This window comes from Mauremys mutica, chromosome 4, assembly GCF_020497125.1.
Source record: "Mauremys mutica isolate MM-2020 ecotype Southern chromosome 4, ASM2049712v1, whole genome shotgun sequence".
Taxonomy (NCBI): domain Eukaryota; kingdom Metazoa; phylum Chordata; order Testudines; family Geoemydidae; genus Mauremys; species Mauremys mutica.
This window is the reverse complement of record NC_059075.1, coordinates 113,039,850-113,067,207: the sequence shown is the minus strand read 5'-3', so window position 1 is coordinate 113,067,207 and position 27,358 is coordinate 113,039,850. Positions and strand designations below refer to the sequence as shown.

The 27,358-nt window shown below is 46.4% G+C and overlaps 1 protein-coding gene across 5 annotated transcripts in view; it reads right to left on the bottom strand.

Annotated features, from left to right (window-relative positions):
* HRAS (HRas proto-oncogene, GTPase) overlaps positions 1-27,358 on the bottom strand; it is a 76,735-nt gene that overhangs the window by 26,409 nt on the left and 22,968 nt on the right. For 3 of the 5 annotated variants that reach the window (XM_045016082.1, XM_045016081.1, XM_045016084.1), the window contains one exon: positions 10,483-10,552. The exons of the other annotated variants lie outside the window; for them this stretch is intronic. The gene's annotated coding sequence lies outside the window, so the exon portion shown is untranslated. The remainder of the gene's footprint in view (positions 1-10,482; positions 10,553-27,358) is intronic. 5 annotated transcript variants of the gene reach the window in all.

The following is a 27,358-nucleotide window of genomic DNA, read 5'->3' as shown; positions in this document are numbered from 1 at the left end:
TTCTAGGGCCTGTTCTGCAGAAGTTCAGATTAGATGGTCACAGGGGTGCCTTCTGGCCTTAAAAAAATAACCTCTGGAAGAGGAAGAGAGGAGTTTGTAGCTCTCAAACAGGGGTGACTTTAAAGCAAAGACAAATAGAAAAAAACCACTAAAATCTCCACTTCTCTGTTCCATGCTAGATGCTGGGGAGCATGCGTGGCAGAGTCGGATAAGCCAGAGCCCAAGTGCTTGTAGTTCGAGTCACTCTAACCCTCTCTGCCCTCATCACCTAACTAACATCCTGCATGCAGATACCTCAGAACGATGCCAAATGATGTACATCAGAAGCCAAGCAAGATACTGAGTCAAAAGCCATTAGAGGTTATTGTTTGGGGAGAGAGGTGGAAAGAACGGATGGGATCAGCAATGCCAAGCAGACAGCCTTAGCACGGATCTGAGCTGCTGCTGGATTTCCTGACCTCGTGGATTTTCTCCCGTAGCATGAGGGCTGCTGGCTCCCATTCAAAGCTGTCTAGGAAAACCTAACTAAGCGCTTCCGCCTGGCAGCAGCCGCTCCCAGCCCAGTAGCCCGCAGATCCTCCCCCGCCTCTGTGGGTTTCCCAGGCAGTAGGAGCAGCACGGCTTCAGGAAACAAGAAACATCTGCCAGCCACGCACAGGGACCATGAGAATGGGGCTCTCTGCCCCAGGCCTCGGGTGGCGTTACCCAGCCTGCACTCTTCTTCAAAATAAGAGGATTATGCTGGGGAAGGAGTGCAGAGAGCTTGCCCATTTAACCCTTCATCTGCCTATCACACAGGCAACCGTTCCAGTTTATCAGACCTTGACTGTGCCCTCCACCCCTATTCAAATGCATGTATTCACTCCCCACACCTATGGGATTTGGCCTGCTCCAGACCAGGCTCCAATGTGGACTAGAAAATGCATAGCTGAACACGGGGTGGGCAGCGACCATTCACCAAAGCCCAGCCAACGGGCTGATCATTAAGATAGGGAGGGGAGAGCGAAGAGACCGTCACAAACCCAGGCCAAACTACCAGTGGCTGGGAACCACTGAATCAGTACCCAGAGCATAGGGAAGACTCCAATGGGGAGATATCCAGCTAGCCCAGCCATCCCACACAGACTGGGTCAGCCAGAGCCACCACTTCACAAGGCCTCATTACAAGGCACAGTGCAAGTCAGAGTATAAAGCAATCAGGAGACCTGGGTACTATTTCCAGCTCTGCCACTGACCTGCTGGGTGAGCTTGGGCAAGTCACTTTCCCCTTCCCTGTCCCTTTGTCTTGTCTGTTCAGACTTGAGCTCTCCAGGGACTGTCTCTGACTTACACATATGTACAGCACCTAGCACAGTGGAGGCCCCAATCTCAGTTGGGGCCTCTAGCCATGATAGCAATACTAAAAACAATTTTTGTTTTGCTAGATTCTAAATATACTCAGGAGAGCACAGAATCATAGACCTGCAGGGCTGGAAGGGACCGGCGAGGCCATTTAGTCCAGTGCTTCTCAAGCTATCTGATGTGGGGGACCAGAATTTTTTTTCCCCCCAATGTGCCAGGGACTGGTGCCATATTATTATCCTATTCGACGCTCTTATGAGGAAACTCGCCGTGGACTGGCAGCCGATGGCTCGCGGACCGAAGCACTGATCTAGTCCATCCCTCTGTGCTGATGCAGGACCAAGTAAACCTAGACTATCCCTGACAAGTGGTTATCCAACCTGTTCTTACAAACCTTCAATGACGGGGATTCCACAACCTCCCCTGGAAGACTATTCCAGAGCTTAACTACCCTGATAGTTAGAAAGTTTTTCCTAATATCTAACCTAAGTCTCCCTTCCTGCAGATTAAACCCATTGCTTCCTGTCCTACCGTCAGTGGAAATGGAGAACAACTGATCACCATCTTCTGTTATGTTAAGGGTGGTTATAAAGACGACTTACCAGGTCTTCCCCTCACTCTTTTCTCAGGACAATACATGCCCAGGTTGTTGGGGTTTTTTTTGTTTTTTTTTTAAACCTTTCCTCATAGGTCAGGTTTTCTAAACCTTTAATCACATTTGTTGGTCGCCTTTGGATTCTCTCCAATTTGTCCACCTTTCTCTCAAAATGTGCCCAGAACTGGACACTACTCCAGCTGAATCATCACCAGTGCTGAGTAAAGTGGAACAATTACCCCGTGTCTTACATACAACACTCCTGTTAATACACCTCAGAATATTCGCCTTTTTCACGGATGCATCACATTGTTGACTCATTGTGTTTGTGATCCAGATCCTTTTTCAGCAGGACTACTGCCTAGCCATTTATTCCCCATTTTGTAGTTGTGCATTTTTCCTTCCTAGGTGTAGTACTCTGCACTTTTTGAATTTCATCTAGTTGATTTCATACTAATTCTCCAATTTATCAAGCTTGTTTTGAATTCTAATCCCAGCCTCCAAAGTGCTACCAACCCCTGCCAGCTTCCTGTCATCTGCCCATTTTATAAGCATTCTCTCCACTCCATTAGCCAAGGCATTAATGAAAATATCAACTAGTACCAGGTCCAGGACAGACCCCACTAGCTATGTCCTCCCTATTTGACAGAGGACCAAGACTACTTTTTTGAGTACAGCCTTTCAACCAATTGGGCATTCATTCTAGATCAGGGGTCAGCAACCTTTCAGAAGTGGTGTGCCAAGCCTTCATTTATTCACTTTAATTTAAGGTTTCGCGTGCCGGTAATACATTTTAACGTTTTTTAGAAGGTCTCTCTCTATAAGTCTCTATATTATATAACTAAACTACTGTTGTATTGTAAAATAAACAAGGTTTTCAAAATGTTTAAGAAGCTTCATTCAAAATTAAATTAAATTAAAATGTTGATCTTACGCCACCGGCCCGCTCAGCTCGCTGCTGGTCTGGGGTTCTGTTCACCTAGGCCAGCAGTGGGCTGAGTGGGGCCTGCGGCCGGGACCCCCGCTGTCAAGGGTCTGGCAGCCAGAACCCCCGACTGGCAGTGAGCTATGCGGGGCCGGCGGCCGGGACCCCAGACCAGCAGTGGGCGGAGCGGCTCAGCCCACTGCCGGTCTGGGGTTCCATCCGCTGGCTCCTGCCAGCCGGGATCCTGACTGCCGGACCCACTCAGCTCGCTGCCAGTCTGGGGCCCCGGCCCTGCCCATGTACAGTGGGTACCTACCTTCTCCCTGGTTCTGGCCCATTCTCTTCCTCTCTCTGCACTGAGCTGAGGGTGGGAGTGCACTGAGCACAGGGCTGGGGGTGAAGGGTCTGGCCAGGCGCTAGAATGAGGGAGGGAGCTCAGGGTTGGGGCAGAAGGTTTGGGTGTGGGGCACTTACCTGGGCAGCTCCCATTTGGTGCTAGGGGTGCAGGTGGGAATGTGGGGATGTGTGTGCAGGAGCTCCCATTTGGTGCTTAGGGAGAGGGTGGGGATGTGGGGGGGTGCATGGGGTGTGGGGGGGCTGAGGATGTGGGGGGGTGCAAGAGTCAGGGCAGAGGGCTGGGGGCATGTGAAGGGGGTGCAGGTGTCAGGGCAGGGGATGGGGGTGCCTGGGTATGTGTGGGGGTGCCAGAGTCACGGCTGGGGTCGTGGGGGGGTGAAGGAGTCAAGCAGAGGGCTGGGTGTGTATGAGGGGGAGTACAGGGCTCAGGGCAGGGACCTGGAGGGTGTGCGGGGCTCAGGACACGGGCCTGGGGGTGTGTGCAGGGCTGTATGGCTCAGGGCAGAGGGCTGGGGGGTCAGGGCAGGGTGTGTGTGGAGGGCAGTGAGGGCTCAGGGCTGGGGCTTGTGTGGGGCGGGGGGGGCCAGGGCAGGGGGGTGGAGGGGATATGCCCCTATTCCACCCCCGCCCCTTCCCCAAGGCCCTGCCCCCGCTTCTTCTCTGCCTCCACCGGGAGCAGTGAGCACGCTGACTCTGCTCCTTCCCGACCCCCTCCCCTCGCAAGGGCCAGCAGCTGATCTGCCAGCAGGAAGGGAGGGAGGGACAGAGAGGCGGAGAAGGGGCAGGACCCCAGTACACTACAGGAAGAGGCAGGGGAGCCAGCAGGACCAAGCTTCTGCCTCCTGCCCCCTGAGGGTGGGGGGAGCAGAGGGCGGAGAAAAGCGGGCCGGGCCAGGCAGGATTTTTAGGCAGGCAAGACGGACTCCGGCAGGCAGCAGCGTGCCATTAAAAATCAGCACACGCGTGCCATAGGTTGCCGACCCATTCTAGATTATAATTTCACCTAGACCAGTGGTTCTCCACCAGGGGTACGCATACCCATGGGGATACACAGAGGTCTTCCTGGGGGTACATCAACTAGTCTAGATATTTGCCCAGTTTTACAAGAGGCTACATAAAAAGCACTAGCAAAGTCTGTACAAACTAAAATTTCATACAATGACATACTATACACTGAAAGGCAAGTACAATATTTATATTCCAATTGATTTATTTTATAATTATAAGGTAAAAATGAAAACGTCAGCAATAGTGTGCTGGGGCACTTTTGTATGTGTGACTCTGATTTTGTAAGCAAGTAGTTTTTAAGTGAGGTGAAACTTGGGGGTACAGTAGTCAGGAAAGGCTGAGAGCCACCCACCTAGACCACATTTCTTTAGTTTACTTATGAGAATGTCATGTGATACTGTGTCAAAAACCTTATTAAAAATCAAGATGTATTACATCCCCCATCCACTAGTCAGTAACCCTGTCAAAGGAGGAAATCAGGTTGATTTGGCAAGATTTGTTCTTGACAAATCCACACTGGCTATTACCTATTACCCTCTAGGTGCCTACACAAAATGCTTCTTTAATAATTTGTCCCTGTATCTTTGTATTGAAGTTAAGATGACTGGTCACAGTTCCCCGGGGGGTCCTCCTTGTTCCCCTTTTTAAAGATAGGTACTATGTTTAGATAGGTATCGTGAGCTCTCGCGTGTCCTCCATGAGTTCTCAAAGATAAATGCTAACACTTCCAAGATTGCTTCAGCTATTTCCTTAAGTACCTCAGGGTGAATTTCATCAGGCCCTCGTGACTTGAATACATCTAACTTATCTAAATATTCTTTAACCTGTTCTTCCCCTATTTTGCCTAGCATTCCTTACCCCTTGTTAAAATTCACTGTGTAAAGTATCGGGTCACCACTAACCCTTTTAGTGAAGACTTAAGCAAAATAGGCATTAAACACCTCAGCCTTCTTGATGTCATCAGTTATTAGATCTCATTTTCCACTAAGTAGGGGACCTACACTTTCTGTCATCTTTCTCTGGCTCCTAATGTATTTATAGAATCTCTGCTTATTGCCTTTTCAGTCCCTTGCTAGATATAACTCATTTTGTGCCTTAGCCTTTCTGATTTCGTCCCTATGTCCTTGTGCTATTCTTTTAGACTCCTCCTCAGCAATTTGTCCATGTTACCACTTTTTTGTAGAATTCTTGTTTGATTTTCAGCTCCTTAAGCAGCTCCTAATGGAGCAACGCTGGCCTCTTACTATTCTTCCTATCTTTCTTTTGCATCCTCCACAAAGTTACACAGGGTCTGTTCTTTATTTCCTTCAGCATATTCATACCTATGAGTGGGATAGAAAGGTGGATGGATCCAGTCATTGTCTATGAAATATTCCTGTAGCAGGGCAGAAAGTCTTTTCCCCTCTGCTCCTGCAGCATTGTTCAATAGGCCAGGTGCAACGCAGGGTTTGTTTTCCTCAGTGGGATACTGGACTCGTTGGCCCGATGGTCAAATGTTGTCCAGCAACCCCTATACATGACTTTTAAAGAAATGCAAGATTCGTCTGGGTAATCAATGTTTTCGTCCCACAAATCCAGACATCTGTGTCTCAGGGCCCCACATGTGACTCTGATGGGGTCAGTGAGGAATGCACCAAAGTCACAGAGGGACCTGTGTCAAGTCCCTCCATGCCCATGTCCTGAATCAAAGAAGGTTGGCCCACTGTGTTCTCTGCAGAGGGTTGGTCTCACCAAGAAGCCAGGCAAACAGCTGGTCTTTAAGTAACATCTAGAGCCAAAATGGAACCGCCTCCCTGAAGGTCAAGCTTCCAGCAAAGCAGGGAAGGGACTGAAGAGCCAAATCAAAGTCAGGGGAAGGGCTGGGCACAGAGTGGGGAAAAGGTTTTCATCAGTTTGCTGAACTGCTAGGGAGAAACCCCACAGCTGACAAACGCTCCCCTTTCCTGAAACCAAAACACGATGGCTTAACATCCCAACCACGCGGGATCAACATCATTCTCTAGGAACACCCGCGCAGAGGCAGCAGGCAGGACTAGCCATTTAAAATAACCAAAGACTTAGGATGTGGAACTTTTCCCCCCTGCAGGACACATGTATATTTCAACCTTCCAACCAGCACCCAGTCAGTTATGATTTTTAGTAGCAGCTGCTCCTCCAGGGAAGAGATGCACCTTGTTTACAATGGTGTCCTGTTCATTATCACGCGGTTCTGCCCACAGGAAAGAACAATTCGTTCATGGGTGCCTCGATTATTGCGTTGAGGTGCCTGGCGGCTTAGGCATAGGAGCTATGAGACAGGCTGGGGAAGTAGGAGACAGTATGGTCCAGTGGATAGGGTGCTGGTCTAGAACTCAGGAGACCTGGCTCTGCTAATGACCTGCCATCTGACCTTAGCCAAAGCCCTTCACCTCCCTGTGTCTCAGTTTCCCCCATCTCTAAAGTGAAGACAATGCCACATAACCTCTTTTGTGAAGTGCCTAGAGACTTACGGATGTAAAGAACTAAGAGGGAGTGGAATTAGCAGCAACAACAGGCTAAGTATTTGTGGAAGGGAAGGAAGGAAGCGCTGGGATGCAGAGAAGGAATAGGTGTCTACGGTACTGAGGGTTGGGCAGGTTGTCAGCAAGAGATGGCTTGTAAGGTTCTGAAAGGCTAAGGCAGCGGTAAGGGCTGCAGTCTGCCTAAAATGGGGGTATCACTCTGACTACAACCCTTCCTCTCTAAGGCCCTGTCTTTACAAGAAAGTAGCACCAGGTCAAATTCAATCTCTTTTAAAGCCAATTTAGTTAAACCAGTACAATCCCCTTTGTGGACACTCTTATAGCAGTTTATTTTAAACCGGTTTCTAATTGATTTACGATAAACTGAAATAAACCTTGTTTAAACCAAAATAAGAATCTCCCTATTCACATTGCTTTAAGTCACAGCATATCTCTAAATGAAGTTTAAATTCACCTCTTAAATTGAATGGGGGGCAACTTTCTTGTGTAGATAAGTCCTAAGGGTGCTGATGCTGCAGCAGAGGAGGAGAGAAAGCTTTCGCTGCTCAGATCCATGCTACAGGAAGACGCTTCAACACCCCCTCAGCTATCGCCTGCCCTTTCTGCCCATCAGGGCCAAGCAGATGATTCAGAACAATAGCTCCATCTCCCAACTACAACGCTTAACAACACTTTACAGGCCCAAAGAGTAGCTACTTCTGTCTGAGGATCTCAAAGAGCTTTGAGAACACTAATGAATTACTCATTTCACACAGCCACTGAGGCCAAGAGTTAAGGAGAATTCAAGAGAGGATTAGACTTTTAGTCATACTTAATATTAAGGTTCCATTTATAAATTGGTTAATAAATAATAATAATAATAATAATAAAATCTAGCTCTTATGTAGCAAACGGTTCATAGATGCTCTAAGCATGTTACAGACCGAAGTGGCATGTCACAGAAGGTTATAAGCACACTGCTAGAAGATAATGTAGATTATTGTAAGCTATGATTATAAGCAGGCTATTAACCTCTTGGACTTGGTAACAATCTATAACAAGTGAGTGCCTGTTTATTAAACACCTATTAATCACTTTTTATCCCTTTCTGAACAGAACATAAAGTATGAGCAGACATTTATCTGGCTCACCAGAACATCGGCAGTTACAGCAGGTATCAGTGTTAACAGGGATATAAATTTTCCAGCTTCAAGGCAGAAGCCAGCCACTAGCTGATGGAGGTTGAGAAGAAACATCCTCCTTGAAGGAGGTTATTCCAAAACTGTTCCCTATTGGGTTTCTTGCATCTTCCTCTGATGCATCTGGTGCTGGCCACTGTAAGTATGGCAATTACATCCTTATCCCCCCCGTAAAGACGAGACAGAGCAGCCAACCATCTCCCTCAACGTCTTAGAGTGAGTCAGCAGCAGAGCTTCAAATTGAATCCAGATCTCCTCACTCTGCGTCTTGTGTCCTAGCCACTAGGCCATGCTGCGAATGCAGTTTGCCCCAACAACTGCTTGGTGGAAGGCCCCATTTATAGGTTCTGGCTGGAACGACCGTTTGTTTAATGCTGGGTCTTTGTGTTCCTCTCATCAGAGCCGACAGCCTCCCTGTAGCGCAGGAGCTTCCCCCCCTCCCCCGCCCCCAAACACTTCTAATGGGAAAGCAAATCACGGAGCTGGAATGTAAGGCTGGCTCCAAGAAGGGGCCCTGCTCTCCAATTATTCCAATCAAATCACAGCACTGTCATAAGGGGAACAAGGGTGGATGTTACAAGCAAGCAGGGCATGGGTGCACCAACACACCAATAAGGTGCGGCAACAAGAGCTGAAGAGGGAACTGAACTGACCTGTACACAGGTGAAACAGACATTATTTCACCTGCTTTGTGTAGGTCACAGACAGCACGTTGGAGATATCCACACCATGCACATGTTGTAGGAAGAGGTTCCGGAACAATGGCATTAATACACACACTTCAGGCACCTGCACTCACAATCTACCCTGAAACCACACACTGGGGCCTATCCCACCTGAGTGACAAGCCAGGGCACAGTCCCTGCAGCTCTCGAGTGATTCCACAAAGAGCCACCAGCTGGCACATGGCAGACAGCAGAGAAGATGGAGATATTTCAATAAGCAAACTGATTTTCAGGCTGGGGGGGTTCATATAAACAGTGAGCTCCCATTCATGCAGGCCTTTACTGCAGAAGGATTTAAGCTAATAGGCATCAAACAGAGCAGCATTACACAGCCAACCCAGGGGCAAAGAACAAACATCTGCACGGAAAGATTGCAGATTGTTCCGGGATGACTGTAGAGTGTTCCTGAGTATCAGAGAATAAAATCTGAGCTCCATACTCAGCAGCCAGCAGTCTGTTCTACATGCCTACTAAGTGCATCACCAGGAAACGTGCCACTAGGTATTACAGCACAGGTTTGTTAAATGGCTAAATCAGGGGTTGAGAGGTTGCTTTCTGGCTTCCTCACCCAGGGAACCCCTATGACTGCTGGGTTCACAACTGAACACAGTCTTTTAATTTAAAAAATGGATTAAAAGCATTATAGAAAACCTTTTCAGGTGTGAAAACTCATTTTCAATAACGGTTGGGATAGCGTTTTCAATAAAAACTGTGACAAACGTAGATTTAAAAGGCCAGAAGGGACCATTACAATCAGCTAATCTGACCCCTGTATAGCATTGGCTAAATTCCCTCTAAGCTGCGCGGCCACACAGCAGGCTATCAAAGGCCGTGAAGGTGGGAAGAGGTACCTCTCCCCCAGCCCCAGGCTGCTGTGGCGAGAGAAGGATGGGGGAGTCCTCTCTCCCCACTGCAGCCCCAGGCCAGCCTGCACCCCAAACTCCTCATCCCCAGCCCCACCCCAGAGCCCGCACCCTCAGCCAGAACCCTCCTCCACACACACTCACACACCCCTCAACCCTCTGTCCCAGCCCTGAGCCCCCTCCCACACTCTGAACCCCTCGGCCCCACCCCTGCCACACATCACCTCCATATTGGTGCACATAACAAAATTCATTCCGCACATGGACATAAAAGATTAGAGAGAACATGGGCACTGGCCACAAATTTCCTCCAGTTACCCCTGTATTGAGCATATTAACTTGTACTTGACTACAGCATATCTCCCAGACAGGCATCCAGTCTCCATGGAAAAGACTATCATCTGTGTTCCCCTCATTCAAACTTGTAAATAAGAGCTGGTCGGAAAATGAAAAATTAGTTTCATGAAAAACATCTCTGCCATTCTGATTGAGAGACATTTTAAATGGAACCTTTTTAATTTTTGATATTTTTGAAATTTGTATTCGAAAACATTATCCAAAATGTTATTGACACTGGGTTTTTGCAACCAAACAGTTTGGGTAACCATTTTAGTAGCGCTTTTTTTTTTTAAATTATATTTTTTGTGAAACATCATAAAAATGTTTTTTTTCCATGAAAAATTTAGATTAAAATAAATGGATCAAGAGGCCACTTTTTGATGGAATTTTTTTTTATTCCAAACATTTTGACCAGCTCTACCCCCCTAAGGAACAAACCAGCTCATGTAGCATGTACCACATCCCTCTGTTCCCAACGTGACAGAAAGGTCCACACAACTACCTACAGGGATGGAGCTTCAGGAGGGAGGAAGAAAGAAGGGGATGGTTGGTCAGGTACAAAGCAAAAGCATTTCAGGCGAGTGTCTCAGCACACCGCTTTCCTACAGTGTGAAGATGGTTTCATCCCCAACCCCCAGTGCGCCACTCACCCTGTTGATGGCCACTCTGGCCCTGTAGAAAGTGGTGGACCCCTCGTTGTCGGGGATGGCTCAACTCCCCCTGAGAAAGAACATAGAAAAGGAGTGAGAGAAGACAATGAGGTCTGGTTTTGTGGAGAGGGTACCACTAAGAACATAAGACCGGCCATACCGGGTCAGACCAAAGACCCATCTAGCCCAGTATCCTGTCTTCCAACAGTGGCCAATGCCAGGTGCTTCAGAGGGAATGAACAGAACAGGTAACCATCAAGTGATCCATTCCCTGTCGCTCATTCCCAGCTTCTGACAAACACTCTCAACACAATTTATAATTAGGCTTGGCAGCATTCAATTTTTACTTTTTTAAATTATTTTAATGGATAATTTCAATATTTATTTGTAAGATTTTTATTTTTATCGATTTTAAATTTTCAGTTATGGGAAATATGGGGGCGGGGTAATATAATTATTTAGTGATCAACGCTGAGATTCAAAAAGTTTAAAAACGTTCTAAATCATTACAACACAAATTGTCAACATCACGCATCAAAATATACAAAATAACTAACCCTTAAAGCAACAAATCATACCTGTTTTTACTATCCATTCGCTAGTCCATTTGTAATCAGCCTAATTCAAAAGTCTAAATCACTGGATTTTGACTAAGAAGTTCTCCAGCAGCATTTTCCTCATTTTGCTTATTGGTGGAAATATTTGTTGATTTGGTTTGGTTGGATACCGACATATATACCAATAAAAAACGAATCCTTCCAAGGCAACTTATCATTATTCATTATTTGTATTACAGCTGCTTCTAGAAGCCCCAACTGAGAAGAAGGCCCAACTGTGCAAGGCACCACACGCAGTCCCTACCTTGAAGAGCTTACAGGCTAAAGACTAGACAAAGGGTGGGAAGGGAAAGAGACAAGGAGGTGAAGTGACTTGCCAATCAAGGTCATACAGCAGGTCAGTTGCCAGGGCTGGGACTAGTGTTCTAAGTCCCATATCCACTGGGCCACGCTGCCTCTCAAAATTGGGTAACACTGATTGCGCCCACATCTGGTTACTTGCAACCCCTGCTATAAGGGTGTTATAGAAGCTCAGATACTACAGTGCTGAGGGCCATACAAATACCTAGAGATAGTGGAATACCATTGGCGTAAAGTGAAAGAAGTGCAATTGGGATTGCTGGCTGTGGCAGTCTGTGGGAGGAGTTACTGGGAAGTAAATTGTGTCCCTCTCAACAATACAGGGTCTTGCACATTCTTTTACACCAGAGTGCCACAGGTCAGGATTACGATGCAGATTTATGTATCGGCAGCTGTGCAATAGGGGAAACTAGGAACAAGTGCACTGGCAGAGATGCGAGGGGGAAGCTCTCATATTGTGTGTCAAATTCTAGATGCTTTCATAGACTCCTCTTTTAAAAAAAAAAAAGTCATCTGACACGATCAAATCCCTTCCACACTAACACCACCATGCTCATTTAGCAACTCTAAGCCAAGTAGGTGGATCCATCTATTTTTGTTTAGTCGCTGATGTACATCCTCGGTTATGAACTCAACAGAGATGCGAGGGAGGATGGAAGTATGACAGGAGTGATTTAGAGCAGCAAACAACAAAATCTCCCTTGCGGAGTCCCAAAGCAGCCTCAGTGCGCTCCAAGGCTTGGGGAAATGCAGATGAAAAGCAAGCGAACCGTGGTGCCCTCATCTCAGGACACAGAGAAAGGATGGGCAGCTGGGAGAGAAGATAAAGACAAGCAGTCAGGCACCTGCCTCTGGGATCCCCCCTTTCCCTCCCTCTTTCCCACTGGGGTACGTTATTAACACAGGGACACAAGGATCCCCCAGCTGAATGACTCTGCTGCAGCGAGCAAGCATGAATATGCATCAGTTATTATGTAGCGGCTGATCCCATGCCCGCTGCTGATTTACAGGCCGAGTGGGATTGCTAAACAAATCCCTTTTTCACCCCCCACATGCTCACGCTGGCCTCTTTGCCCTACACTGACAGGTGCTATGAATTAACGCAGAACGCCAGGATTGGGATGGGAAGAGAAGACAGCTATTCCATCACTAAGTGCAAAGCAGGGAAAGAGATGGGCGAGGAGCTGTCTGGAACAGCCCAGGGATGCACTGAAGGGTCTCCTTCCTGTGTAATGCTGCACAGAGTAGGCGAGATGGGGCAGAGTACTTGGAAGGGACATCAGAGTCCACAGGCTCCAGGGCTCCCAGTCACCTCTGCAGTGTTAGTGTTGGTGAAAGGTGCCAGACTGACATCCCTGAATCTTCTATCTGGCTATGTCAAAACAGGCACAGCAGCAGCAGTGTAAGCTCCACCTCACGGCCACGCCTGCCAGCAGCAACACCGGGCTGGGGGGGACCACTTCTAGAAGTCAGGAGGCAATTAAATCTCCATGCTCATGCAGCTCAGAGCACTGCCCAGGGATCCAATTGCTAATTCGTCCTGGACGGATACCACTGACTCAATGTGTGTGCTCTATTGAGAGGCCACCCACAGCAAGAGTTTGATCGAAAGGGGAAGGAAGGGTGGGCTTAAGGTTAAGGCACAAGACAGGGAGTCAGGAGACTCCCAAGTGCTGTTCCCAGATATACCACAGCCTCACTTTGTAGCCCTAGGTAAATCAAACTGGATTTTTGGAGGCCCTCAGTCTTGGTATAAGTACATGCTCACCGAAGCAGGGTGGATAAAAATCAATTAATACATTAAAAAAACTGTTTTATAAAAGACTGATTTAAATGAAATTAACCTATTTAATTTATTATTTAAATTTGAAATTATGGCAACCTGTGTTAAGGCCTAAACTTACTATCATCCACTCAAAACATTTCAATTAAATTAAGAAAAATATTCAAGCGGTACATGTTTGCTACCAAAGTTTTAAAGAAATTCAAAATACCAAATGGGTGGAAGTCACTGGCTAAGCATCTGGAACCTGAGATTGCAGAAGTGCTAAACCAGCTTTTGACAGCAGTAGCCTCTTCTGCAGGTAGAGAGAGAATATTTTCTTCATTTCAGTTGATGAAACTAGCACAGTTCAATGACTAGTTCATAGGACAGATTTAAATCATAATTGAAACCAAACAGAAAGCCTCAATTTAAATCACTGATTTTAAATCAATTTTTTCATTTGTACTTCAGTTATTGTCTTTTTAAAAGGTGCACTCTCAACAGCAGATATAACCATTAAATCATGTTGATTTACAACTCAATAGAGCCTTTGTGCTAAATTTGGTAGACCTTTTTGCCACCTTGGAGGGGACACTATAACTATATGCATTTGACACAATTATATAGCTTAAAGTTTAGATTCTTATTAACTGTACATTTTTAGTAAGTCAGAAAATGGTGAGTGATATATTGCTTATTGACTAGATAATTAACTTAATAGGGTCTTTTTTATGACTTGAAGTCATAACAGGTTTTTTCACCCTCCAGTTCCCAGGTGCTGAAATCAACACTAGAGGCTGCCCACTGATGAATGTTGTCCCTTTTTCCTCACTTTGATACCAGCATTGCTCCTTTCTGGTTGCACACAGTTCACTGAATACAGAGAATACTTTTGTTTAATATGTCAGTTTTAAATACAAAACATGTTTGGATAATTTTTTCCTTTATAGATCCAGCACATTTACAGTAGATTTATTTAACTAATAAAAATTTTTAAAATGCTCATTTTTGCATTTTTAAACTGAATTCCAATATTCATCCAAATATGGCATAAGAATGGCACCCTGCTCTTATAGTGCACTCTTCAGCCACAGCTCTCAAAGCACTTTACAAAAGAAATCAGTATAATTACCACCAAATGCAGCTTGGACACAAATCACAAATAAAAAGATAAATTAAATACGAAATGCATCATTCACCATTATCTAACATAATAAAATTAAAAAGAATCTGAATAAAATTATCTTAAGCTATATAATTGCTTAAATAAATGTGTATAGATATAGTGCAGAGGTTCTCAAACTGTGGTCCATGGACCACCAGTGGTCCGCGAGCTTCATTCAGGTGGTCTGCAGACAGCTCCCTCTAAGGTGCACACCTAGGCGGCTGCACACAAGAAAATGAAGGCAACATTAGGGGTTTGGAGAGGGTCCCATATGAGGAGAGATTAAAGAGGCTAGGACTTTTCAGCTTGGAAAAGAGGAGACTAAGGGGGGATATGATAGAGGTATATAAAATTATGAGTGATGTGGAGAAAGTAGATATAGGAATAAGTAAATAACTTTTCCTTAATACAAGAACTAGGGGTCACCAAATGAAATTAATAGGCAGGAGGTTTAAAACAAATAAAAGGAAGTTCTTCTTAACACAGCGCACAGTCAACTGGTGGAACTCCTTGCCTGAGGAGGTTGTGAAGGCTAGGACTATAACAGCATTTAAAAGAGAACTGGATAAATTAATGGAGGTTAAGTCCATTAATGGCTATTAGCCACGATGGGTAAGGAATGGTGTCCCTAGACTTTCTTTGTTTGTCAGAGGGTGGAGATGGATGGCAGGAGAGAGATGACTTGATCATTACCTGTTAGGTTCACTCCCTCTGGGGCACCTGGCATTGGCCACTGTCGGCAGACAGGATACTGGGCTAGATGGACCTTTGGTCTGACCCAGTACGGCCATTCTTATGTTACCCACCTAATTAGTGGAGCCGCACAGGCGTGGCTCCACTAATTAGGTGCCTGACTCCTGAGAAGACGCTCATTTAAGGTGAGGTGGTGGCCTTGGGAGGAATAAGGGGTAGGTGGGAGAGACAGTGGGGTGAGAAGAGGGGGTGGGGGGAATTTGGGATATGCAGGGCTGCGGCAGCCAGAGAAAGAGGTGACTTTCCCCAGCTCCAGAGCTGTGACTGCCAGAGAGAGATGGCCCTCCTTCCCAGCCTCAGCTCTGTGGGTGCTGTGGCAGGAGAGAAAGGGTACATCCATCACATTAGAAAGGTAAGACTACTGATATTAAAATATGAGTTGCGTGCTTTTATTTGTATAACTAAAAACGTTAATTATTATTAAGTTTGTTTTTTATTTAGTGCTTTTATCCAAAGCACTTTACAATAGTTAGCTAATGGTACAAACAACATTTGGAAAGAGCATTAAGTAGTCCACCGAGACTCTCAGCAATTTTCAAGTAGTCCACACAAAAAAAAAAAATGTTTGAGAACCACCGATATAGTGTATTCCCTCCAGCTTAGCAAAAAGTACCACCAAATTACACCTACCACTGAGAATCAACCTCTCTTAATAAAATAACTAAAAAGAGAAAAAAGTACAAACAAGAAGATTAAAATCAATTATTTAAATCAAGGTTTCCTGCTTGTTGATTTAAATCACAATTAAAATTGGTGATTTAACTCTCCGATTTAAAATCTATCCACCCTGCACTGAAGTCAATGAGAGTTTTACCATGGATTTAGGTGAGAGTGGAGTTAGGACAACGCAGAATGCTTTTGAAAATCTCACCCCATAACCGCTCTGTTTCCCCATGTGTAAAATAGCCAACCACAAGGGTCTTGTGAGGCTCAATTAACATCTGCTGAGTTCAAGATATTCTAATGTAAGCTGCTATAGAAGCAGAAAGTATTCTTATGTCTACTGCTGTGGAGCTTGTTCTGGGATTCAAATGGTGCTTGGACAGAGCAAAGAATCCCTCTCTCATTACCAGGCCAGCTTGCCCTCTTCCCTTTAGTTCACCTTCAGGATTCTCAGCACAGACCTGAACCACTGTCAGTGAGGCTGCCTGCTCCCAGACTTAGAGATCGGCTGGCACTGAAACAGGATGGATATCCCGCTTGGTTTTGGAGTGACGGGCACGGGGACACTTCATGATGATTCCAATTTAAGTGGTCCGATTTCCGCTCTCTGCACCATCAGGTGTAGTGACATCAACATAGTAAGACAACCCAGACCCCTTCATTTGTTCATTATTTATGATTTGTGTTACAGTAGCATCTCCATGGAGACTGAAATCCCATTGTGGTAGGCACCACGTACACAAAGGGATAGTCTCCACCCCAAAGAGCTTATAAATGGACAGACAAAGGTATTATCCCCATTTTATAGATGGGGAACTGAGGTACAGAGAGATTAAGTGACTTGTCCAAGTTCGCAAAGGAAGCCTATGGCAGAACAGCAGATTTCTGATTATCCAAGCCCCGCTTTTAACCACAAGACTGTCCTCCTTGTCAGTGGCTCAGGAGACAAGGCCATTGCAAGAAAGAGGATCATTCCATTACCCCAGCCAGTCTCCAGCATCTGCCTATAAATCTGCATGGTCAGCAAAAATGGGTTTCCCCCCACCCACACCCTCCTTAGGAACATGCTGCAGCGATGACATGCAGGGTTTGGCCAGGCTCACCAGCCAGCACACGCAGAGATGGATCAAAGCTGAACAGAACACACAGAAAGCAAGGCCCCAGACCTGCAGGGAACGAGGCTCTACCTCATAAAAAATTAGCCAACGTTTTAAGTTTTAATTTAAAAAACTGTAAAGGGGAGCAAAGGGAAAAAGATGAAGAAATAGGTGGCGTGGCACCCTACCATTCTGGTGACAGGGCCTATGTAAGTCAAGTCTTTTCTAGAGTAAAATAGCTGGAGAGTTCAAACAAAGCAGTGAACCTGCTGCTTGATTCCCCTTGGGAAACCTGTACATCTAGTCTAGTGCACTTTAGGCAACTATGCTCACTCATGAAGTATAAGCCCACCTATTCTATCCTCACCATCAATCCCAACACGAAATCTGTGGACGTGGACAAGGGAAGACACAAAAAGGAAAGGGGGCTCAAGTCCACTGGCAGCAGGACTGAAATTAAACCCTTTGTGCTCATCTGTAAGCACATTTATAAAAGCAAATGTAACACACACTATTAGATAAACCACAGAACACAGCAGACTGATCCTTAGACACTTCACATGATACAGGTCATGAGGCAATGGCGTAATTTGAAAGAACGCATGTTCCATGAAAGCACCCTCAGACCAGTATATGCAAGGTTCATGCATGGCACATGCTTACATGCAACAAGGTTTGAGGCAAAACAGGAAAGTGAGCCTCAAGGCCAGTCTAAAGACACCCTCTTATCCTAAGACAAGACATCTTTCACGTCTGCTCCTAGCTCACCTACCCAAAAAGCCATTGATGTGCTTGGTTTGAGCACTGGCCTGCTAAACCCAGGGTTGTGAGTTCAAACCTTGAAGGGCCCATTTAGGGATATGGGATGTGCAAAAAAAAAAAAACCACCTCAGGGACAGTACTTGGTCCTGCTAGTGAAGGCAGGGGATTGGACTCAATGACCTTTCAAGGTCCCTTCCAGTTCTATGAGATAGGTATCTCTCTCTATATTATATAGAATGTGTAAGCAATATATATTTTTAAACACCCACCTACCAGCTTAACAGACTGCTAGTATAGTGTTTGGGAATGGTTACTGTAGAATATTTTTAAAATTAAAGAAAGGACTTTGCTCACAGATGCTTAATCTGTGATTATTAGTATTTGTATTACGGTAGCACCTAGAGAATCCACTTGAAATAAGGGCCCCGTTGTGCCAGGTGCTGTACAAACCCATTATAACACACAGTCTCTACCCTGAAGAGCTTACAACCTAAATAGACAAGACAGACAAAGGGAAAACAGCATCAGAGCAGCTAAGTGACTTGCCCATGGTCATACGGTAGTTCAGTGGCAGAGCCACAGATAGCACCCGCACTCGTAGTCCAGCACCACCACTGCCTCAACAAAGCTTACTGGACTTGGTAAGCATTGAGACAGACTCATCCCCCATGTCTCAGTACCTAGCAGCCCAAAGCAGGGCTTTTATTTCAGCTTTGCCCAGAGTTTGCTTTAGAAAAGGATTCTGATTGGGGGCATTTTACTGATCCACTTCTTTCAGCTTCTGGTCCAATTTCTGAAATCCTATTCTACATCTGACTCCTCTTCTTTTCCCCACATAGGCTTCTCTCTCACATTTGGTCTCCCCTTTTCCACCACCTGCTCCACTACTGGGAAGAGCAAAAGTTACCTGTGGATACAACCTTCCCCATTTCCTGCATGGGAGCCCCTTCCCTGCAGTGACAGGGCCGCTCGGGGGAGGATACAATCCCCAGCAAACAAACAGGAATTAGCAATGGCCTTTCCAAGTGGTCAGCACTGCCTGAAGCAATTCAGTCCCCCCAGGCCAGAGCTATTATCAGCCATTCCAGTAGAAGGATGCAGGCACTGCCAAAAGGAACAGGAAGAGGAAACAGGGTCAGAGTTGCACTCAAGATAAGGCTTCTGGGGTGACCTTCAGAGTCCAGTTCACTTACAACAGCTGATCTCATCCGGTTCCCTTTTGACCTGTACAGACCAAAGGCATCATTCTGAGAGAAGCCTGAATTTCAGCCTCTAAACGATGAACTCCTTGGAGAGGAGGAAAGTCCCGTGCAGCTATTTGGGGGAAGCCACAGCACAGAGAAGGCCTGAAGCGCCTGTAAGTGCTCCTCCTAAAGCCTACTGGTGCCAAGTCAAAACATGTCTCCCAGATAACTAAATTCTACAGACAACCTATAAACAGACTCCCTGCCCCCATCCTCCTCACAGCCACCCCCACGGGAAACTTTACAAGCCACCGTACAATATACTCACGCACACTGCATATGGTCCCAATTTACAGAGCACCAGATCATAGAGCTCCAGGGTTGCAGGCTTCCCATGGAATGTCTGGTTCGTGAACGGTTTCCCCTTCAGCAGCAATGCCTGATCCAGGAGCCTGCCCCCCAATAGCCGTACGCAGGCAGGTCACCCAGAGAAATGAAGAGCAATCCTACTCTAACTGTACCCCATTTCAACCATCAGCCCTATGGGATCCAGCCAGCCCCAGTGCTACATGCATCTCCAGCATGAGTCGAGCCAATACCCACTTTTCTAGGAAAGGAATTAAATATCTCAGCCAACCTGGAAGCAAGAAAATGGAGGGGAGTGGTTGCTAACCAGAGAGAGATTGTTGTTCACGTATAAAGAAAAATGAGAGAGAAATTAATAGAGATCATAAAATATTTGGCAGAATATTCCTCTTAATTGTGTTAGTACAGGCAAGATGCAATGCCACAGGACTAAGGTAGCAATGCTGTCAAATTTTACACACACACACACACACACACACACACACACACACACACACACACCCCTGATATTCCACCATCTCACATCATCAAATTATTAAAAATACAGAAGGAATTTTCAAACTCTAATATACTTTTCACTACTATGGTTTGTCTGTGGGGGGTGGGGAGGAGGTAATGGCAGTTCACTCAGCTCCCAACTCAGATACTTTCTCTAGGGTAACTGGTTAAGAGCACAGGCACAGTCATACGGGACCAGTCCTTTGGACCACTTACCTCAATATCCTGTGCCACTACTAGCTGCTCTGAGGAAGGAGCAACAAACCCGCAGTATAACTGGCCTACTGGGGAAGTTTTTCCTGAACCCCCATTAGGTAGAAGTTGACTTGTGCATGAAGCAGGAGAGTCTGTACCCCTTCCAAACCCAGGGTTGTTGTTATTTAGTAGTAGAGCCTAGCAACCCCAGTCATGGACCAGTAGCGCGCTGCGCCAGGCACTGCACAAATGCAGAATAAAGACATTGTGCCTGTCCCAAAGAGCTCAAAAATTAAGTTCTTACTACAGATGTTATGTCCATAAAAATCATCAAATCTTTTTCCACAGACCTGCTAAGCTCTTTGGTGTCAATGACATCTTGTGGCAATGAGTTCCACCGTTTAATTGTATAGTGGGCAGAAACTATTTCCTTTTTCTGGTTTTATATTTGCTACCTTTGGGTTTCTTTCAATGTCTCTGCAGCTCTCAGTTTCACCTTCTGGCTTCCATATTATCATGATATGGGAAGCTAGAAAAATGTCTACTGCGTCTTTTGAAAAATCCCAGCTTCTGCTGTTATTTACTAAAGATGAGAAAATGAATATAAAATTGAGAGGCAGCCTAGTCTAGCAGACAGGACCCTGGAAGACCTGGGTCCTTATCGCAGCTCTGCTACTGACCTGCTGTGGGAACTTGGGCACCCTCAGGGCCTCAGTTTTCCCTTCCATCTTTTTGCTGTCTTGACTTTTTAGACTGTAAAATCTTCAAGGCAGGGATGTTTCGATCTATTTGTACAGTGTCCCGCACACTGAAGCCTTATTTTAGGATGAGGCCCCTAGAAGCTACAGCAATACAAATAAATAACAAAATGAAACTGTAAGACTGTCTCTTAAAACCTCCTGTAGCATAAAGGCTGACTAATGCTCTGAATTAAAATATGCTAGGGCAGATTCTCAGCTGGTGTAAATTAGCTGAGGATATATCCCTTTTAGTCACTCATCTTCCTTTGGCAGGTTTTACATTGCCAAATCTCACCGGACACTTGCAAGTTTAGTTCTGACTTTTAAACTCACATGTCAGGCTGCAGCCTCTCCCTTCCTTTGGGAAATTTAAAACCTTGTGCCTTCTCCATAATAAACATGCAGAAGGGTTTAAGACTGTCAGATGGCGCTTAAACCAAATTCTAGGTTTGGTTTTGTGGTTAATTTTTTATTAAGCCAAATATTATTAATAGAAATGTTTTTATGGATCTTAAAAAGTACAGGAATAAATTCAGTGAACACAGCTTTGTTTCCACATAAGCAGTGCGTGCATCCCCAAACATTGCAGTACTGTGCTACAGCCCAAGCCTGAACGACTACCCTGCGATTTTATAGCCTCACACCCCATGAGCCTGAGTCAGCTGACATGAGCTGTTTTACTGCAGTGTAGATGTACCCTCTGAGGACAAACCTGGGTACTTTTTAGCCTACAATTATGATTGTTACCCTGTTAAAAGGGACATTCGACTCAAAATCATAAACAAGCATCTTCATCTGTGTTACTAGTTTGCTTGTCACTCTATTTACTATCAACATCGCATGCCACTTGGGGGGGGGGGGGGGAGAATCAAGGATGCCAGTCTCTCTCCCACAAATCCTCAGTGCTATGATGTCTGGATTTCAAACACTGCAAGGAAAAGTGCATTTAGTTGGAAGCAACCATTTTCACTAGATTTTTTAATTGTGGAAACTTTTCTATGGATCTTACGCTGTATATAATATTCCCCCCCACCAATACAAAGTTTTGGCCAAACTTAAGTTGCTGCAATAGCCATTTATCGCAGGGGTGGGCAAACTATGGCCCAGCCCGTGAGCTCCAGCCAAGGTGCCAGGTCGGGGGCCGCACCACATGGCTCCCAGAAGCCGTGCCATGGCCCCACTCCGAGGGTCGCAGGCTGCTCCACGCCTAGGAGCCGGAGAAGTGACATGCCACGGCTTCTGGGAGCCGCTTGAGGTAAGCGCCACTCAAAGCCTGCACCCCTGAACCTCTCCTCACGCCCCATACCCCTGCCTCAACCCTGATCCTCCTTCCGCTTTCCAAACCCCACGATCCCAGCAGAGCACCCTCCCGCACCCCACACCTCTCATCCCCAGCCACACCCCTTCCTGCACCCCTGCCCCAGCCCTAATCCCCCCCCCGCCCTCTGAACCCCTCAGTCCCAGCCCAGAGCACCCTCCTACACCCAAACTCCTCATCCCCAGCCCTACCCAAGAACCCGCACCCCCGGCTGGAGCCCTCACCCCCTCCCACACCCTTGCCCCAGCCCTGACCCCGCTCTGAACCCGTCAGTCCCAGCCCAGAGCACCCTCCGACACCCCAAACTCCTCATCCCAAGCCCCACCCCAAAGCCCGCACCCTCTCCCACACCCCTGCCCCAGCCCTGACCCCGCTCCGAACCCGTCAGTCCCAGCCCAGAGCACCCTCCTACACCCCAAACTCCTCATCCCCAGCCCCACCCCAAAGCCTGCACCCCCAGAGCCCTCACCCCCTCCAGCATCCCAACCCCAATTTTATGAGCATTCATGGCCCGCCACACAACTTCTATTCCCCAATGTCGCCCTCAGGCAAAAAACTTTGCCCACCTGGTTTATTGGGAAGCACCCTCAAGTTAATGTACTGAAATATTCCATGATCGGCTATTAGAATGAATTGATTTAGTATTTATTTAAATGAGGCAAGGCTACCTGCAGCTTCTAGGGAGGCAGATAACTGTACACAGACAGCATCCTTGAGCCCTGCTCTGCTGAGACCGCTTCATTTCAGAAAAGGGAGTAGCCTGCGACACAGAATAGGATGCATCAGAGGGTAATGGCCTCCTGCTGCAGCAAAGAAGCTGCTTTATTTGATTTTTTTTTCTTTTTACCAAAACAAGAATATTTACAACATCAACCAGCTCTTCGGAGCCTCCTCACACCCCACCCTTTAAATAAAATAAAAAGGGCAATACTATTTCAAGCAGAGCTTTCGATAACCTGGAAAAAGAGAGATTCCATGAAGTGCACTTGGGACTTGGTTAACTGCCAATCTAGTTAACATGAAAGGCACTGGGAGACATGATGGTGGAGGACTGTACAAAATCATAAAGTGAGATAAGATGGGTTAGGGTGCTTTAAAAATAAAGCTCTATGCTATGTCCAGGGTGAACAAGGCTCAGATAGCACAGACCTGCATTTTTATTTCCAAATCAGCAGGCACTGATCCTGCAACAACATTCTGCTACAATAACTTTACTTCTGTTACACCAGTGATTCTCAACCAGGGGTACACAGAGGTCTTCCCGGGGGCACATCAACTCATCTAGATATTTGCCTAGTTTTACAACAGACTACCAAAAAAAGCACTAGCAATGTCAATACAAAGTAAAATTTCATATGGACAATGACTTGTTTATACTGCTCTATAGACTATACACTGAAATGTAAGTACAATATTTATATTCCAATTGATTTATTTTATAATTCTATGGTAAAAATGACAAAGTCAGCAATTTTTCAGTGATAGTGTGCTGGGACACTTTCGTATTTGTGGGTCTGATTTTGTAAGCAAGTCGTTTTTAAATGAGGTGAAACTTAGGGTACGCAAGACAAATCAGACTCCTGAAAGGGGTACAATAGTCTGGAAAGGTTGAGAACCACTGTGTTACACTATCTTCTGATGACATTTGGTGTAAAGGAGTGAGACAGCTCACCCCTTTACTACTAGACCTGTTGCTCTTTGAGTGGTTTAGGGACCTCTTGGTCTGGTAGCCACACACCAGTAAATGAACTTGCTAGTAGGATTGGCTGGCATAGACTCCACCTGGCAGATCTTATAGAAAGAGCAATTGTAAGTGCTATGTATATTAAATGGCTTCCCATCCACAACCACTAGAGGAAAAAAGCTCCCTGAATCTCTCTATGAGGGTTAACTTGTAACAACAAGTTGCTCCAACCACAGCAGGCTGGTTCAAAATAGCAAAATGATGAGAAATACCAATGGCACAATGGTAACAAAAGCACACGATGCGTTTTAAGTAAACATGAGAGAGAGAGAGAGAGAACAAACACCTGCCTTTAAACAATTAAAGTTAAAATCCACCTACACCTCGGGGATAAGAGAGTTGTGAGAGAGAAAATATCAACCAAAAGTCTGCTAAAGCAAGAACCTCTCCCTGGGAGCTACAACAGAGCTGGGCAAACTACTGCCCGCGGGCCACATCCAGCCCACGTGACCGTCCTGCCCGGCCCTTGAGCTCCTGGACGGAGAGGCTAGCCCCCCTTCCCTCCCCCGCAGCCTCAGCTCACTGTGCCACCAGTGCTCTGGGTGGCGGGGCTACGAGCTCCTGCCGGGCAGCGTGGCGGTGTGGCTGGCTCCGGGCAGGCGGCGCAGCTGTTAGTCCTGGTGCTCTGAGTGGCATGGTAAGGGAGTGGGGGTTGGATAAGGGGCAGAGGGTCCCGGGGGGCAGTCAGGGGACAGGGGGCAGTTGGATAGGCGTGAGAGTCCCGGGGGGCCTGTCAGGAGGCAGGGGTGTGGATAGGAATCGGGGCAGTCAGGGGAGGGGGGGGGTTCGATGGGGGGGGGGTTCCGGGAGGGGGCGGTCAGGGGACAAGGAGCAGGGGGGGGTCAGGGGTTCTGAGGGGGGCAGGAAGTGGGAGGGGCAGATAGGGGGCAGGGACCAGGCTGTTTGGGGAGGCACAGCCTTCCCTATCCAGCCTTCCATACAGTTTTGGAACCTCGACGTGGCCCTCAGGCCAAAAAGTTTGCCCACCCCAATCTACAGAGATTCAGTTCAGACTCTGTAAAAAGCAACAGAGTCCTGTGGCACCTTTAAGACCAACAGATGTATTGGAGCATGAGCTTTCGTGGGTGAATACCCACTTCATTCAGACTCTGACACTGATTCAGTCTATCACATTGGACAAGTCACTTAAGCTTTCCATCCACTTCCAGTCCTTTTTTGTTTATTTAAAACGGGATTATACTGACCTACCTCATATGGTTTTGGGGAACATTAGCTAATGGTTGCAAGCTGCTTTCTATCTTAGTTACTCATGTGTCTCTCATTACCATAGCATCTGAGCACATCACAATCTTGAAACGCATTTATCCTCACAGCACACCTATGCTATTATCCCCATGTGACAGATGGGGGAACTAAGACACAGAGCCCGAGTGACCTGCCCAAGGTCACGCCAGAAGTCTGTGGTGGGGTTGGGAACTGAACCCGGGTCTCCGGAGTCCTAGACTAACTACTGGACCATCCCTTCCCCTCTTTTAAAGTTACAAAGTGTTATATAATTCCTACAGGTTCAGTTCTGCCCTTGTACAGAAGGTGCAACTATTACTGCCTACGGTAGGAACCACTAGCGTTCAGCACCTCTAAAGAGAAAGTCCTAGGAGTTTTTCTGGCTAGATTTGGCACTGCCCTCTTATTTGTAGTAATAGAATTATACCAGGGGTTTAACAAGCACAGGAAAAGATTCAGGTAGCAACCCAATCTTCTCCTCCCTCCCCCGCACACACCTACCTTCTTATCCAAATTATGCGCAGGTCATGCTGATTCCAACCATTTATCAAATGTCAGTGCATCTGACCCATTAGCTAAGTCACTAAGCATCTCCCATTATCTTACAAATTGTCCTGTCACTGTCTTCCCATACAGATTTTTGTTTTGTTTTTTTTAATTGGCGGCATAGGAATGACTAACCCAACAAGCACATTCTGGAGGGCATATCCAAACAGAAGCAAATTTAAATCAACGATCAGGCCAAAAGGCTAAAACCCAACAACGACGATTTTCCTTTCCAACAAAAGTGAGTTCTATGCAGCCGTGGCCAACGTTAAGAATTACAGGAACTATGTTCCTTTCGTTGCCTACACAGATCTAGCTTAAGTTTTTGCATAGTGCCTATCAGCATGGCATCATAAAAGAGCAGAGCACTGTGCAATCATACACAACAGGTTGAGAGCTCAGGGGTTACAGCACTGGTCTTGTAAACCAAAAGGCCTGAATTAATGTCTCTCTGTGGCTTTGGCCATTTTTTTTCCCATTTAACTGGGAGAAATGATGGCAGCAGATATAGATGAACTGCTAGAACAGATGGGCTTATACACATTGTCCACTGATCCACCTGGTAAGAAGCAGGAATTGCAAGTGGCGGGATGACAGACTAAGCAAAGCAAAGGTTCTCTCCATCCTTGAGTGGCTGTGTGCAAGTCTTAGAGTACTTGATGCTTTGCCAGACACCACTTTGCTGTGAGAATTATCAAAAGACAAACTATTTATTGTACCAGAGTTCAGCGGGGCAAGGACAACAGTGAAAATATCAAAGCAGAAACACACACAGGCTTTTTTAACTACTGGGCAATGACTGACACACACACACACTCTCTCGCGCTCACCCACCCACCACCCTGATGTGCTTCTTATCCAATGTTGTCTTATGTTTTCACCCTTCATTGCACAAGGTCTCTCTGTCCCATGGCAGATAGATGCTGGAAGCAGAGGGGAGCCTGCTCGTCCGTGCCCTGACAGCAAGTAGGCACATGTGGGTGGGGGTGGAGAGAGGGGAAGGTTTGGAAAAGCTCCTTTTAGAAGTATTACTAAGATTGCTGGAGGAAGACGTGAGTCAATGAAATCTCTCCAGCACCCTTGAGTTGGCACAAGTCCACCTAACACCACAAAGAGAGGCTGGATGCCAAGAGATGTGTTTCTATTGCAACTCTGATCATGCTAGTGATGCACCCATGACACTCGAGGTGAAATGACCAACCTGGCACCACCCCCTGGCGTGAGATGCAATTTGATGATGCCAGCTGTATTATCCACTGTAGAGAAAAAGTCTTCAGAGGTTAGCTACTGAACTTCATAGGTTTCCTCCCCTGGCAGATTCCTTAGCAATACTCCTTTCAAAATGCTTGGTGCGCCACATTCCTGCTGCCATGCCCACTGGGCTAACCTTTGCAAAAACAGGCATGATGGAACAAGTGCTTTTGATCAAAGGGAAAACTCAGACAGCCAGGAGAATTCCACTCATTTTACCAGGTCTTGCCCCACCATCCAGCTCTACATCCTTTTCCAGCTCTTGCAAAAAATTTGACATTGCCAGCACACTCATCCTTCTGTAATTTATCATTAAGACTTAACGCCCAGGGAACAGAGACTGTCTCTCACTGTGTGTCCGTACAGTGCCTCGCACAACAGGGTTGTTTGCAGGAAATGCCTTGCAAGTCTATATACAGAAAGTGCATCTTCTCAGCATCTCACACCCCCATCCCAGTCTTCCATTCCTGGCAGCTTGCTACCCAAACCAGAGGGTGCTGGCAGTACTGTGAGGCCGCAGGTTTGGTCTCAGGCGAGAAGCAAGAATGAGAGAGCTCTGAAGGGAGCACCATGCAGCCTTTCACTGCAAGGACAGAGGCTACAATGAGGGACTCACTTAAATCTATCAAAGTCAGAGGGCTGATACCGGAGGCTTCTTGCTCTATCG